At 42.5% G+C, this 13378-nt stretch overlaps 1 protein-coding gene across 2 annotated transcripts in view; it reads right to left on the minus strand.

Moving 5' to 3' along the window:
* The window catches only part of GNAL (G protein subunit alpha L), a 928322-nt gene that overhangs the window by 271987 nt on the left and 642957 nt on the right, over window positions 1–13378 (minus strand). The gene's annotated exons all lie outside the window — the stretch shown is intronic.

Raw genomic sequence — 13378 nt, forward strand, 5'->3', positions numbered from 1 at the left:
CTCACTTTCCAGGACATATACGATGGGCTCTCCCTCTGTAGCACCTACATACATGAGCCGCCCTCTCGGTGCTCGGTCTCCCCGAAACATTAATGCTGCTGGAGGCGCCAATTCGGGTAGTTAGTCTCATAGGAAATCTGCTGCCAGTTTAGTTAACAGGGCAGGGTCTGGGGGCTCGGCTCTTGACTATGAAACTGGCGTCCCCTTTTCGAGCTGTGTGGCCACAAAGACGTTTTTTTTTTAGCCGCCTGGATAGTGGCCCTTCTCTTCACTCAGGTGGGGTCTTTAGTTCGGTATGAAGCCTTTAGGGACCCTTGTTTTCACGATCTAGTCTCCGGGGAGGCTGCCCTTTACACCCTAACCTTTCTGGGCCCTGTTCCGGGTATGGGCCCTGCTCTTCATTCTGGACAGTCAACAGGTTTCAAAGACCAGTCTCTCCGAAACATTAATGCTGCTAGAGCCTCCCAATCCATTCCTACTTAGGTTTCGAATCGCGGTACATTCCGGCTGGGCTCCCACCTACGTATACTAAGATTGAAGGATATACCAAGTACCATTTCCCAACAGCATATGTTTGCGGGACACTTCCGTGCACATAAATAGGATTGTCAAGCTTCACAGCAAACACATAAGTCCCTTCCTCCCAGTGTATACAAAACGAGGCCCTCTCCCTCAAAGCAGACATATAAACAGGGATCTACCAAACCAGTAAATGTATACAGGCAATATAAGTTTCCTTAAGTCAAGAAACTACATTAAAATCTTCCACAGAAGTGCATACATAAGTGGTCCACTAATCCCATTTGCTACAAAAGAGCACCTAAATTAAGTGGCACCTGCCCCACAACACCGACCATGTACATGCACTTCAGCACAATGAGTGGTCTCTTCTACCCTGGAAAACATAAACCAAGATTTCCATACATCATACGTATATACTACCCACTCACATTCCAGGGACAGTGCGTGGTATGTCCCTCCAGTTCCTGTACACACAGCCTGCCCATTCAACATGTACGTAAGGGACACAATAACCCCCAAAGCGCATACAAAGGTTGTCTATGCTTTCCTGGTAGGGTGTGCGTATTCCCTATTCACAAGTGGTTTCTCACCTGTCTGGTTCACAGATGTTTGAAGCTCTTGGGGGCCCTTGGCCGGGCTGTTTGGCCCTGGGATGCACAGTTCTCGTTGATGGGGCCCGTTGGGGCTGTATTTCAGTAGGCTTCAATAACAGTGTAGCCAGTAAGGGGTGTGTGCTGAGCTCTGTGGTTCTTGTGAGTCCCGTGTAAATATCCGATCCTGTAAGGCACTGTGTGGCCCTTTTTACCCTCGCGCTCCCGACCACGCATCCACTATCCTCCCCTGCGCCCCCCCAACACTTAACAAGCAGGCACCCTTTCCCGGGCGCCACTCCCTGCACACCTGTCCCGAGGCCCACTTCTCCCAACCTTCACACCTACTCTCATGCACTCGGTCTCGCCCCTCTGCTGTTATTATTGTTACCCGAGCACCAATAGCAATCCTGCCCCATTCCGACGTGCGCCACTCCAAATGCCGACCTTTTCCTAAAAGTAATGACACCAATCTTGTCAATTCCAATCCATCCATGAAACCTGGGCACCCCCATTATCAGGGTGACGCAACACTTAATTAACCAACCCGCACCCTCTGAGCAACCCTCATTTGTATCCATGCGGTGGAATCCAGGACGCTATACCTGTTCTTTGTATAGGCAGTAGAGGCCTTCTTACATCGTGTTCTGTTGCTGGCTTTTCCCTGCCTTTCCTTCTCATTGACATCGCGCGTGCTTCCCGCTCAGAAGGCCTTTCGTAACCAAAACCCCACGAGCCCGCCAGCTGGGGTTGCCTGTGCGCGGGCGAGGTAGGTAGCAGAGTATCTCCCTTTCGGCTAATTAAGCTGGAATATGCATCAAAGCAGCCTATTAGCATGGCACGCTCAAAGATGTATCAAGGCCTTTAGAGTAGTATGTCGGGGAGGGCATGTGATGAGCCCCCCGCCGTCACCACCGCCCCCCAATCCCTCGGTGCCATTAGCCTTTATTTTTAATTTATTTATTTCTTTATTTTTTGATGTGACAATGTTTTTCTCGCTGCCTAGTAACCCTCAACCTTTATGTAACTCATGTAATCCCTAGTCCTTATGTTTGCAACTAGTTCTTATGTAAAGCGCTCTGACACCTTCGGGTAAAGTTTGCGCTATAGAAAATCGCATCAAATAAGTAAATTATGGCCAGGCAGTTCTGTCTGTTGTCTCGTTCATTAACCTCCGCAAGCACAGGAGGGGTGGGGCAGCTCCCTGGTGTCGACCCACCATGCTCTCGTCCCAGCCGCACCCTCCTCCTCCCCTCCTTCTGTTGTCCTGCCCCTCCCCCAAAGCATTCACTGCATCAGGCAATTTCCGAATGGCGCCAACTGGTCATCCCTCGCCCGCTCTGATATCCTTATCTCTATCCATTCATTCTCCTGGACAGCCCCCTACCCCCAGCCTGGTTCCTCCCTCCTTTACCCTGCAATCCGACCCGACGCTGCCTCTTCCTTGGTCCCTACTTAGTGCCTTTGGCGGGCTTTTTACTATCTTTTACAGTGGCCTTGAAGGGGCGTTCTCGCGCATCCAATACTCACTCTGCACTTTTACCCGAGCAAGTTATCTCTATCTATCCATCGACATTATAACGCTATGCATGAAACATACTACAGGACCCAGTGAGGTGTCTTATCTACCCGGTGTTCCTGCACCTTTGCCTACCTTAAACGGCACATAATGAGTGATAATAGTCAAGAGGTGAAATCGCCCTCGTGTTGCGAGTAGCCAACTCAAAGGTATGCTTTCTTTGAAAGCTAAAGGAACTAAGGAAAAATGCCCTCAGTTTTGTAAAGCGCCGACTTTCATCTTGCAATCACGTAGTAAATAAAGTCAGTTACTAACGGCAGCCCGCTTTGAACACCATCCGACATGTGAAGGGTATAGAGTGAATGGTCCTAGGTAGTTTACTAATTCGGAAGCAGTTTCGTTCAACTTGCAGAAAGTCGCATTATATTTCACTAGCACATCCAGGTTACACATAGGGTGCACACGCCCTCCGTACATGCCTTTCTTACACTGCTAACTCTGAAGTGATCCTTTGGACTTCACACAATCTGATCTGTCATGTGCACTTTCGTTGTACTATATATAAAGTATTCTGGTACCCAATCTTTTCCTTAACTGAGAACGTAATTTGTGCACTCCTCTACCCATCTCCTGCCATCCTGTCTCCCTCCGTTCCCAGCATTCCCACCCCGAAATCCAAACGTACTCCTCCGCATTACTCTTGCCACTGTCATAACCGCCGCCAATACACCCTTCCTGAAAACCATTCTTCGGACTTTAATTTGTTGTTCATTGCGCTCTCACTGCCGGGAGGAGGAGTGGGATCTTGGGTGGTAAATAAAAAAAATATTGCACCAATTTATCCAGAAGCATTGTTTGGAGGGTACGTGTAAAAATACTGTAAAACGTAAGATTAAAGTCGGATGCAGTTTCCGATAGTAATGACTCATTGTAGCAAGCCGACTAGCAATCGTGATGGGCGTGTGAGGCTATTGAAAAGGAGCGCTGCATTTACTTCCGCCTTAGTAACGCGTTGGACGGTGACGTCTTCTTAAAGCCCCAGCCATGTACTGGTGTCCATCCCCGTTGTATTGAAAAACGTGTTGCTATAGCTCGTCAAGTTTACTGTGTATGAAGTGGCATGTTTTCGATGTGTTATGTCTTAAATCACTTTTAAATGCTCGAACTCCGTCCAGATCGTGGGTTCTGGTAGCAAGGTGAATGTAATGCATTTTGGTCCAGTAGCCCCAGCACCATTTTGGTCACTTTGTATCACATCTTAATGCCAAACAATACCAGGCGCACACACGGAGCATGCGTAATAACACATTATAATCTTACACATGATGTGTCATTTTGACAAAATTACTCATTTTAAGTACCTTATACTTGGGGGGGCTTTGTGTGGCTGTGTGTGTGGGGGGCTTTGTGTGGCTGTGTGTGTGGGGGGCTCTGTGTGGCTGTGTGTGTGGGGGGCTCTGTGTGGCTGTGTGTGTGGGGGGCTCTGTGTGGGTGTGTGTGGGGGGGGGCTCTGTGTGTGTTTGGGGGGCTCTCTGTGTGTGTTTGGGGGGGCTCTCTGTGGGTGTTTGTGTGTGTCATTTGCGAGATAAAGCTAGTGGCATTGTAAATGACAATGCCATTTATTTATGTAAAAAAAAACATAAATAAAAATAATGTCAAGAGCAATGCCAATAGCTCTAACTTTAACAAAGGCAAAACCATTGCATTGTAAATGCTTGTTTACAGGGGAGAACAATCTGAACACAGATTGTGTAATTCCCGATGAGAGATGGGTACAGCATTTTAGCAATATTTATGGGGGTGAACCATTAGTCTGCCCAAGTACTATTGAGGTGGCTCACTGTGCAGCCACAGTGGTATTTACGGAAGAGCAAGTCCTAAAAGCCATCATGGATACCACAAAAAACAAGGCACCAGGCCCTGATGGTGTCCCGGCACACTTTTTTAAATATTGCCCAGTACTCTGGAGTAAAGTACTGACCAGAGTGTTTAGAGTAGCAGCCGAAGGATCCCTACCTCAAACATGGGCAACATCCATAATAGTTCCCATCTTTAAGAAGGGAAATCGGGAGGACCCCGGGTGCTATCGCCCAATTTCCCTTATCGACTCTACTTTTAAAATCTTAGGTAGAGTCCTTTTGGTCCAACTAAGGGAAAATTTAGAACTAAATGGGGGACTCTCGAACATTCAATACGGCTTTCGTGAGAATAGGGGGACATTGGAACAATGTTCCAATCTCCACCTTCTAGTCTCCAGGTATACGGTGGTCGGGGAGGGGTCAGTTTACTTGGCCTTTATGGACCTCTCCTCGGCCTTCGACCTGGTGAATAGGAGTAAGTTATGGACTATTCTACTAGAGCTAGGTATAGAGGAGCCCTTGGTGGCATTTATGGCAAGGTTACACCAAGATCTCAAGGCAAAAATAAGAGTCACCAGGGACGGAAGGTGCACGGAAAGTTTTAAATCTGAAAAAGGGGTGCGCCAGGGTTGCATCCTGGCCCCCCTTCTTTTTACTATTTACATAAATGGCCTGGGGAAACACCTAGAAACAGGATTGGCTGATGTTCCCCGTGTAGGAGGAGCTCAGATCCCAGCCCTCCTATACGCGGACGATGTCGTCCTGATAGCACGAACAGGGATTAGCCTACAGATTCTTCTGGACCGCTTTGGTTCCTTTATGGAGAATCTAGACCTGAAAATCAACGTCTCCAAGTCCCACACTATGATTATTGGTCGTAAAGTAAATATGTTGCAGAAAAAAACTTTTATTTGCAAAGGGGAGATTCTCTCTAGGGTTCCAGTCTTTCCTTACCTGGGAGTCCTTTTTGATCAAAGAGGGTCCTGGGTCCCCCAGATCAAAGCAAAAAGACTTAGCTTAGCACGATCCTCATCAGCCCTGCTGGCCTTTACAAAAAGACTGGGAGCCAAACCAATGGAGGCGGTGATTAAAATATACAACAGTAAGTGCGCTCCAATCGCTATGTATGGATCTGCGATTTGGGGTTATGCAGAGACGGCAAAAATACAGAGGGTAGAAAATGGTATCATTAGGAACATTTTATCTGTCCCTGATTCCACACCCACTTTCTCTACCCATGAGGAAATAGGTTTACCATATATCTCTGATAAACTAAAATTAGCCCCCCTCCTTTTCTGGGCCAAAACTTGGTTGAACCCCGAGCTGACGCTAAACCATGCCATCCTTAAGGACGTCATTGCAAGGGATAACGCCATGAGAATTCCCTGGCTAAAATATATTAAATCTACATTACTAATGCTGGGGAGACCGGAATTTTTTAATGACCCATCAAGCATCAGGAGGGAGGATGTCAGATTGATTAAGCAGATGTTTCTGGAGAGGGTTCGTATGGATAGAGAAGAATTGGAATTGAGGAAACCCATGGTGAGGGCACATATTGTTTTAACGACTTCGCCCACCATGGAACCCTATTTAAAAATCGTGACTAATCCTCTTCATAGATTCCTACTAACTAAATTCAGGATGAACCTAATCCATTACTCTCTAGGAAATTTTCCGGTGTGGTCAAAACCTGATGATGGTCCACCATGCGGTTGTGATCAATTTTCAGTTCAAGACACCCTTCATTTTATATTTTTTTGTGACTTTTATAGTAGCGAAAGGAAAAAATATTTATTCCCTGTTTTGAAAGCGGCGGGCTTTACTCAAATAAGGCCAGCCTTAATCTTCCTCCAAATGTTAGCAGATACCTACACCATGTTTAGTGTTGCTTGCTATCTAACTGCTGCATTTAGATCTAGGAAAAAAAGACTACCCCAGATAGACCTGTTTTAACTCAAATTTGTTCTTAAAGGAACATTTTTAATATTTGTAAATAGATTTGTACTTTTGTGTAACAATCTGATGAAATGTAATCATTAAGCAGAAAACTTTTTTGTAATGAGATCGAGTGATGTTTTTTAAAAAATTGTATCTGTGTTTGCTTTATGTCTTTTATGATTTTAACAAAAATCGAATAAAGAGTATTTTGACTGACTGACTGATAGGTTTCCCTACATGGTTGCCGACCCAATGACTAATTAGTACACCTACCACAGTTATCATTATTGCTGCAATATGTTTTGGGTCCTTCTCATCGTGGGCACTTGGCCACCCACACGAGTGAGGTACCATTTTATCCAGAGACCCGGAGGAACGCTGGGTGGTAGGGAATTTGTGCTTGCCTGGTGATCCCACAATGTTCCCACACAGAAACGAAGAAAATTAGACTTTTTATCTAATTTGAGGTTTGCAGGGTATTCCGGGTAAGGAGATGTTGGAGGATCCACACAAGTCACACCACCCTAGACTCCCATGGGTGTCTAGGTTTCAGAAATGTCTGGGTTTGGTAGATTTCCCTAGATGGCTGCAGAGGTGGGGGACCAAAAATGCAGGAGCCCACTTTGCAAAACTAGGTTGTTTTACAGTAGATCATTTTGAGGTCTTCACAATAGGTTTTGGGCCCTTCCCTGTTGCGGGCACTTAGCCCACCAACATAAGTAAAAAAACTGTTTTTCTCTGGAGACTTAGGAGAACGTTGGGTGGTAGGTAATTTGTGGTTACTTGAAGATTCCAGGACTTTTCCTCTCGTCAAAGAAATACAAGGAAAATGTGTGTTTTATGCAATGGTTAAGGTTTGCAGGGGATTCTGGGCAAATTATTATTATTATTATTTTTAATTGACAAGAACCATGTAAGTCACCCCACCCTGTACTCCCCTGGGTGTTTAGTTTTAAAAAATAAGCTGGTTTGGTGGGTTTCCCTAGATGCCAGCTGAGCTGGAGCCCAAAATCCACAGTTACCCACATTGGAAAATTTACATTGTTTTTCACTGGAAAAATGTAATGTGTTTATGTTGTGTTTGATGCCCTTTCCTTTAGCAGGAACCTGACCTACAAACATAAGTGAGGTACCGGTTTTCTCAGGAGAAATGGGGGATGATTGATGGGTACTAGGACATTTCTGGCTGCCTGAAGATTCCAGAGCGTTTCCTCACAGAAATGCAAGGAAATTTGTTTTTTAGGCAAAGTTTGAGCTTTGCACCGGATATTGGGTAAAAGAAAAAAATGATGAAAGCAATGCAAGCCACCACATCCTGGATTCCCCTAGGTGTCTAGTTTTAAAAATGTACAAGTTTACAAGGTTTCCCTAGGTGCCAGTTGAGCTAGGGCCCAAAATCCACAACTCAGAAAACTGCAGATAAAGGGTCACTTTTTAGTGAAAAATGTGATGTATCCATGATGCATTTTGGGTCGTTTCCTGTCAAGGGCACTAGAACTACCCACACAAGTGAGGTACCATTTTTATCAGGAGACTTAAGGGTACAGAATAGTATAACAGGAGTTATTACCAATTGTATTTCAATGATTTCTGCCTTCCAAATGAAAGCCAGTCTGTAAGAAAGAAGACATTTTATGAAATGCTCTCTAATTCATATGCTAATATTGGTGTCTACAAATTCGGAGATGTGAAAAAAACACTGCTTCTAAACTCGATATCTTGTGCCCATTTTGGAAATACATAGGTTTCCTTGATTCCTATGTTTCACTGTTGAAAATTAGTTACCACATGAATTGCTCTATACCTGGTACACAATGAAAGCAGCAAAAGGGTTAAAAGAGACTCTGCGTTGAAGTAACATGCGGATGGATTTAGGCTCTGTTGTCTACAAGGAAGCACATTTTTAGTTGCCCAAAGAGCCTTAATATTGAAGGCTTAAATGTAATGTAGCAAGAGTGTAGATTGTGTTCAGTTAAACAATTAAACAATTTTTGCACAAGGCAGCATGGCTTAGCCACTTAAATTGATTTGCAACGATAAGGGGCACAGATCAGTGCAGCATGCAAACAGGTACATTGTGAAATCAGTTAAAATGCCTCCATCACATACAAGCGGACAATAAACCTCCCATCGAATAAAGCCTTGAAGAAAAGGCAACAAAGCATCTGAATCTTGTCAAACCGACACCCAAACCTATTGCAACGGCCTTCCTGAAGAGCAGTCATTGTCACGTACGTGTTGATGTTGGTCGGGAACCATGTTGACAATTAATCAGGGGAAACTTTACCCCATTATTACACCTTTTGCATTTCCCTAGCCTAGAAGACAATATTGACTTTGAAAGGGAAATGCCATGGCTCCAACCGTGATAATGCATTATCCTAAATATTTTTAAAGCTTAACCTGTGTATCAAATCTTCCGAAATGGTTTCAGTTATATAGAAAGAGATAACAGTAAACTGCAGTACAAAATCAAATTGACACCGCAGCAATGAAAATCTGCACAAAGTTTGCATGAACCATAAAGGGACTACGAGGATTTACATTAGTAACAAACCAAGCACTATTTTGGTCGGAAAGTTTTTTTAAAAGTATTATTACTTTCTTGAAAATTTGATTTTTTTAATAATTATATATAAGGAACCAAAGAAAGTAGGAGAGAGCAAGAAGGTGGTTTACAAAGAATTGTTTGAAAAAGAAAAGAGAAATGAGGAGAACAGCACGTAACCTAAGCATAAAGTATGATCAGGGTAAGGTCGATACCTTCACAAAATTAAAAAGAGAATATAATATATTAATCAGGAGGGCAAAAAGAGAGTATAAAGAAGACTGTTGGACAAAGCTGCTTGAGGCAATAGAAACAAAGAATATACGCTAGTTCTGGAAACTAATTCAATCAGCAGTGGATCGCCCTGCGGCCACAATGAACTGTGTGGTAGAAGAAGCAGCTTGGGAGGAACATTTGCTGGATCTATATAGCCCAGGCAGGGAACCGGAAGAGGGTTTGCAACCGGATTTGAGCAGTCTGGTAGCAGTCTTAAAAGTTGACTTTTCGGCCTCTGAAGTGAAAAATATGATAAAATATTTGAATCTAACTAGGGCAGCAGGTCCTGACAACCTTCCTGCCCTGATAATTAAAACCCAGTTGGATTGGTGGGCAGAATTCTTTGCTAAAATGTTTCAAGTTATTTTAGAAACCGGGAAGTTCCCTAACAATTGGAAGGGTGCAAATATAAGGCCCATACACAAAAATGGTGATCAGCAAGCTCCAAAAAACTATAGATTCATTAATCTACTAGATACTGGAGAAAAGATTTTCGCAAAAATAGTATTAGGTAAACTAAAAGTTTGGACGGACCAGAACTCAGTGGTACCGGTAAAACAGGGGGGATTCAAAGAAGATCATTCCACCATAGACCACTGTTTCGTCCTCTGGGCACTAGCCCGGATGTTAATAGAACAAAATGGGAAATTGCATTGTTGTTTCGTGGATTTCCAGGCAGCCTTCGACCTAGTGGATTGAAAGAGCCAATGGAAGTGCCTGATAAAATATGATATACCGGAAAGCCTATTGACCATCCTAAAGGAACTACATAGAGGGAACTGGGCCCAAGTAATAAAGGACACACAAGGGCCACGGACACAGAAAATAGTCATAGGTAGTGGGCTAAGACAGGGCTGTGTCCTGGCCCCCCTGCTCTTTGCAATATTCCTAGCCGACTTACCTGCAGCGCTGGAGGTAGAAAGAAATGCAAGTCCCAGAATGAGCGGCAGGAAAGTAGCACGTCTTTTATACGCCGATGACTTTGTGATAATTGATCAAACAGAACTTGGGCTCCAAAGGAAATTAAATGCTTTTCAAGAATACTGCAATGCAAAGTTTTTAGTTGTAAATATGGATAAAACAAAGATTTTATGTTTTGGTAGAGAGCGAAAAATTTTAGCTGGTATTTAGGAAAAACAAAACTGGAAATAGAAAAAGAATATAAATACCTGGACAGCTCCCTAAAATGGTGTACTCACCTAGAAGCTCAAAAACAAAAGCTTTTTCTTTCATCTGTGGGTTGAAAAAATGTAACAAAGACTATGGGGATATGACGCATAAACCTTTGTTAAAAGCTTATGAAGCTATGATCCCACCCCAAGTACTGTATAGGGCAGAAGTCCTCCTTCTAAGTGGTAAAGGAGGGTGGGATCGGGAGGAGGGTAAGGCCCTAAAAATGCTATTGTCCCTACCAAGCTTCACAATGATCAAGGCAATTAGGATGGAGTTAGGAACAATAGCATGGAACAGCCAGGTCCAAATGTCTTTGGTAAGATTCTGGAAACACCAGAACCCAGGGAGAGTGCAGAAAGTCAATTTACAAAGACGTCACTCAGGTACCAAGGCATGGAGCACTCAAGGAATATTGACCTAAAGTACCCGAGGAAGAAAAATATCATCCCAATGTATAAAACTCATGGGTAAATGCCGCATGGTATCCTTACCTAGAAACCTTACTAAACTATGGGCTTCGGTGCGAAATCCTAAGGAAACGATGTGGCATTAACACATGGTTAATGGATGGAAAAATAAAGTCAGAAATGTTACACCCAGATGGAACATGCAAATGTGGCCTGAAATCCAGCATATATTGCTAGATTGCCTAGCAGTATTAGAATTGAGAAAATTATTTTTACGCCCAGTATTTTTAAAATATGGAATAAGGTCATGAGTCCAAGCTATCGTGTTACTGACAGAAATGATAAATCTTGACATTGCTATTGCACTGGGAAGCTACATGAATGGCGTAAATCGTTTTGTATGGGACAAACTTAAGCAAGGGTAGACATTTTATCTAGTCTTAAAATCCCTTATCCTGAGTATATAAACATTCAAGCTTAAGGAACTGTCATAGGTCCAATGGTTTTAATCAACTGCTGCTAAAAAGGAAGGAACGATACCGCTGACTAATCATTTTTATGCTATTTTAATTATTTAACTGTGTATATAATATTGAAATGTTGATGCCACCGGGGGAGAAGGTGGTTACTGGTCCCTTTTTTTACAAAGTATTAAGCTAAATGAATTCTGAGGAATTAGTTGGTTTTATCTGTTCATGTGACCTTTTTGTGTGTGGTTCATGTGACCTTTTTGTGTATGGTTTTATTGTTTATGAGACCTTTCTTTGTGTTTAAAGACTATGGTCTAAATAAACAGAGTATTGACTTGACTAATGATTAAAGATCACTTTACAACGGTATCACTAGGGGCTCAATAACCCCCTTACAGTCAATGACTGACACGCCACAATAACAAGAATACACTTTAATAAAAATTAATTAATCAACATTAATTAATTTCTTTTGAAACTATTTACAACAGAAACATTTTCGAGTAGCTTTAGTCGGGTAGCAATAAAGTACAAATCACTTTTTAGCTGTACACACCTGACTTCTGCATGTACAAATTCAATTTATGTATTTAGAGCCAAAGCGAATACAATGATTCGTCAATACAGACATTACACAGATAATTAATAGTATTCAAGTTTAACATTTTAAACAACAATTTAAGAAATTTAAGTTAGCTGCCCACCTTATTCCTATTTACAGGGAGTTGTTGCGATATAAAACCCTTCATATACTTCAGCTTGCTCCTTACCCGCCATCACCAAGCATTATTTGGAAATTCTGAAACTGTAAACACAACTACAGGAGTAGTGTGTGTCTTGCATCCTCGTGGAGCAATCTGATACTGCTGCACACCAAATAACTAACACATTGTTTTTACCCATTTTGACCTCGTCCTGGTGTAGAATTTATAATTTTAAAAAAGTGTCTCCAAGTATCCTTGTATTGCATACAGGTTGGACACATGTTATAATATTAATCCCAAACTAGTCACTTACACGTAAAAGAGGCAGGTTGTAAAGTCCCAGCCTGAACTTTATATAAAGTTATCTAGCTGTAGCTAGCTGTTACACGTATTCTTCAGAGTTATGGTCCCATTTAGTAAATAAAAATGTGACAGTCAAACCTCCCAGAATACACGCCGATAGCAAAAAGTTTTAGTAAGCATGAATGTATTGGTAGCAATTCACAAAGAGAGAAACACCCCTGTTAGTGAAGCGCAAATATTATCTAAAAGGGGAGTGGTTATGTAAAGTCACCACAAATGAAGGTAACACCCATATAGTCTAACATAGAAAGATTCACAAATTATTGTAATGCATTTATCATATCTCTAATCTACATGTCTGGGGAAAAAAAAATGATTGAAATGGTATAAGGAGTTCAAGGAAGTGAATATTTCCGTGCAAGTTTTTTCCCCAAGAATAGCCAAACCAAAAGAAGTTCAATGGATATTTGTTTTGCATTTCATCAAAATGATATCCCATTTGTGCAAAGAATGTGCACTTGCTGGGTCAGGAAAAATAGAGGTACTCTAAGAAAGGTAGGAAAACCTCGAATTTCTTCGCAGATAGGGTTGTATGAATTGGGTTAACGTGTAAATCTTCATAATATAAGCCCTATGCCACAAATCATAGGATTAAAATACTTTGTGAACTTGGGCTGACGCTGTAGCCTGATGTGTGTGTTGCAAACCTGCCTGATTAATGATGCTGACCCTGAATTGCAGGCATTTTAAATATTGACCAATTTTTAATTCATCCATCCAATAGTCTTGTCAATGGTAAACAATAGTAAAGCAACAGTCTACAGGCACAGAAGATTTGACATCTCCCTAGCATATTTCTTAGCCATATCTTGAAACCCCACACTGGGAGATATGACTACCGTAGAAGTAGGACTACAATTTTGCATTGACGACAGAGGCACAGAATGACATAACCGACAGCACTCACACACAGAAAATCAGACAATGAGGGTTAAATTCAATTGTGGCTATCAGTGCTAACTTAATGTCATTCTGCCAGGGGGTGCTAACTAATTCAGAACTGCAA

The sequence above is a fragment of the Lissotriton vulgaris genome, chromosome 4_1, assembly GCF_964263255.1.
Source record: "Lissotriton vulgaris chromosome 4_1, aLisVul1.2, whole genome shotgun sequence".
Classification (NCBI taxonomy): domain Eukaryota; kingdom Metazoa; phylum Chordata; class Amphibia; order Caudata; family Salamandridae; genus Lissotriton; species Lissotriton vulgaris.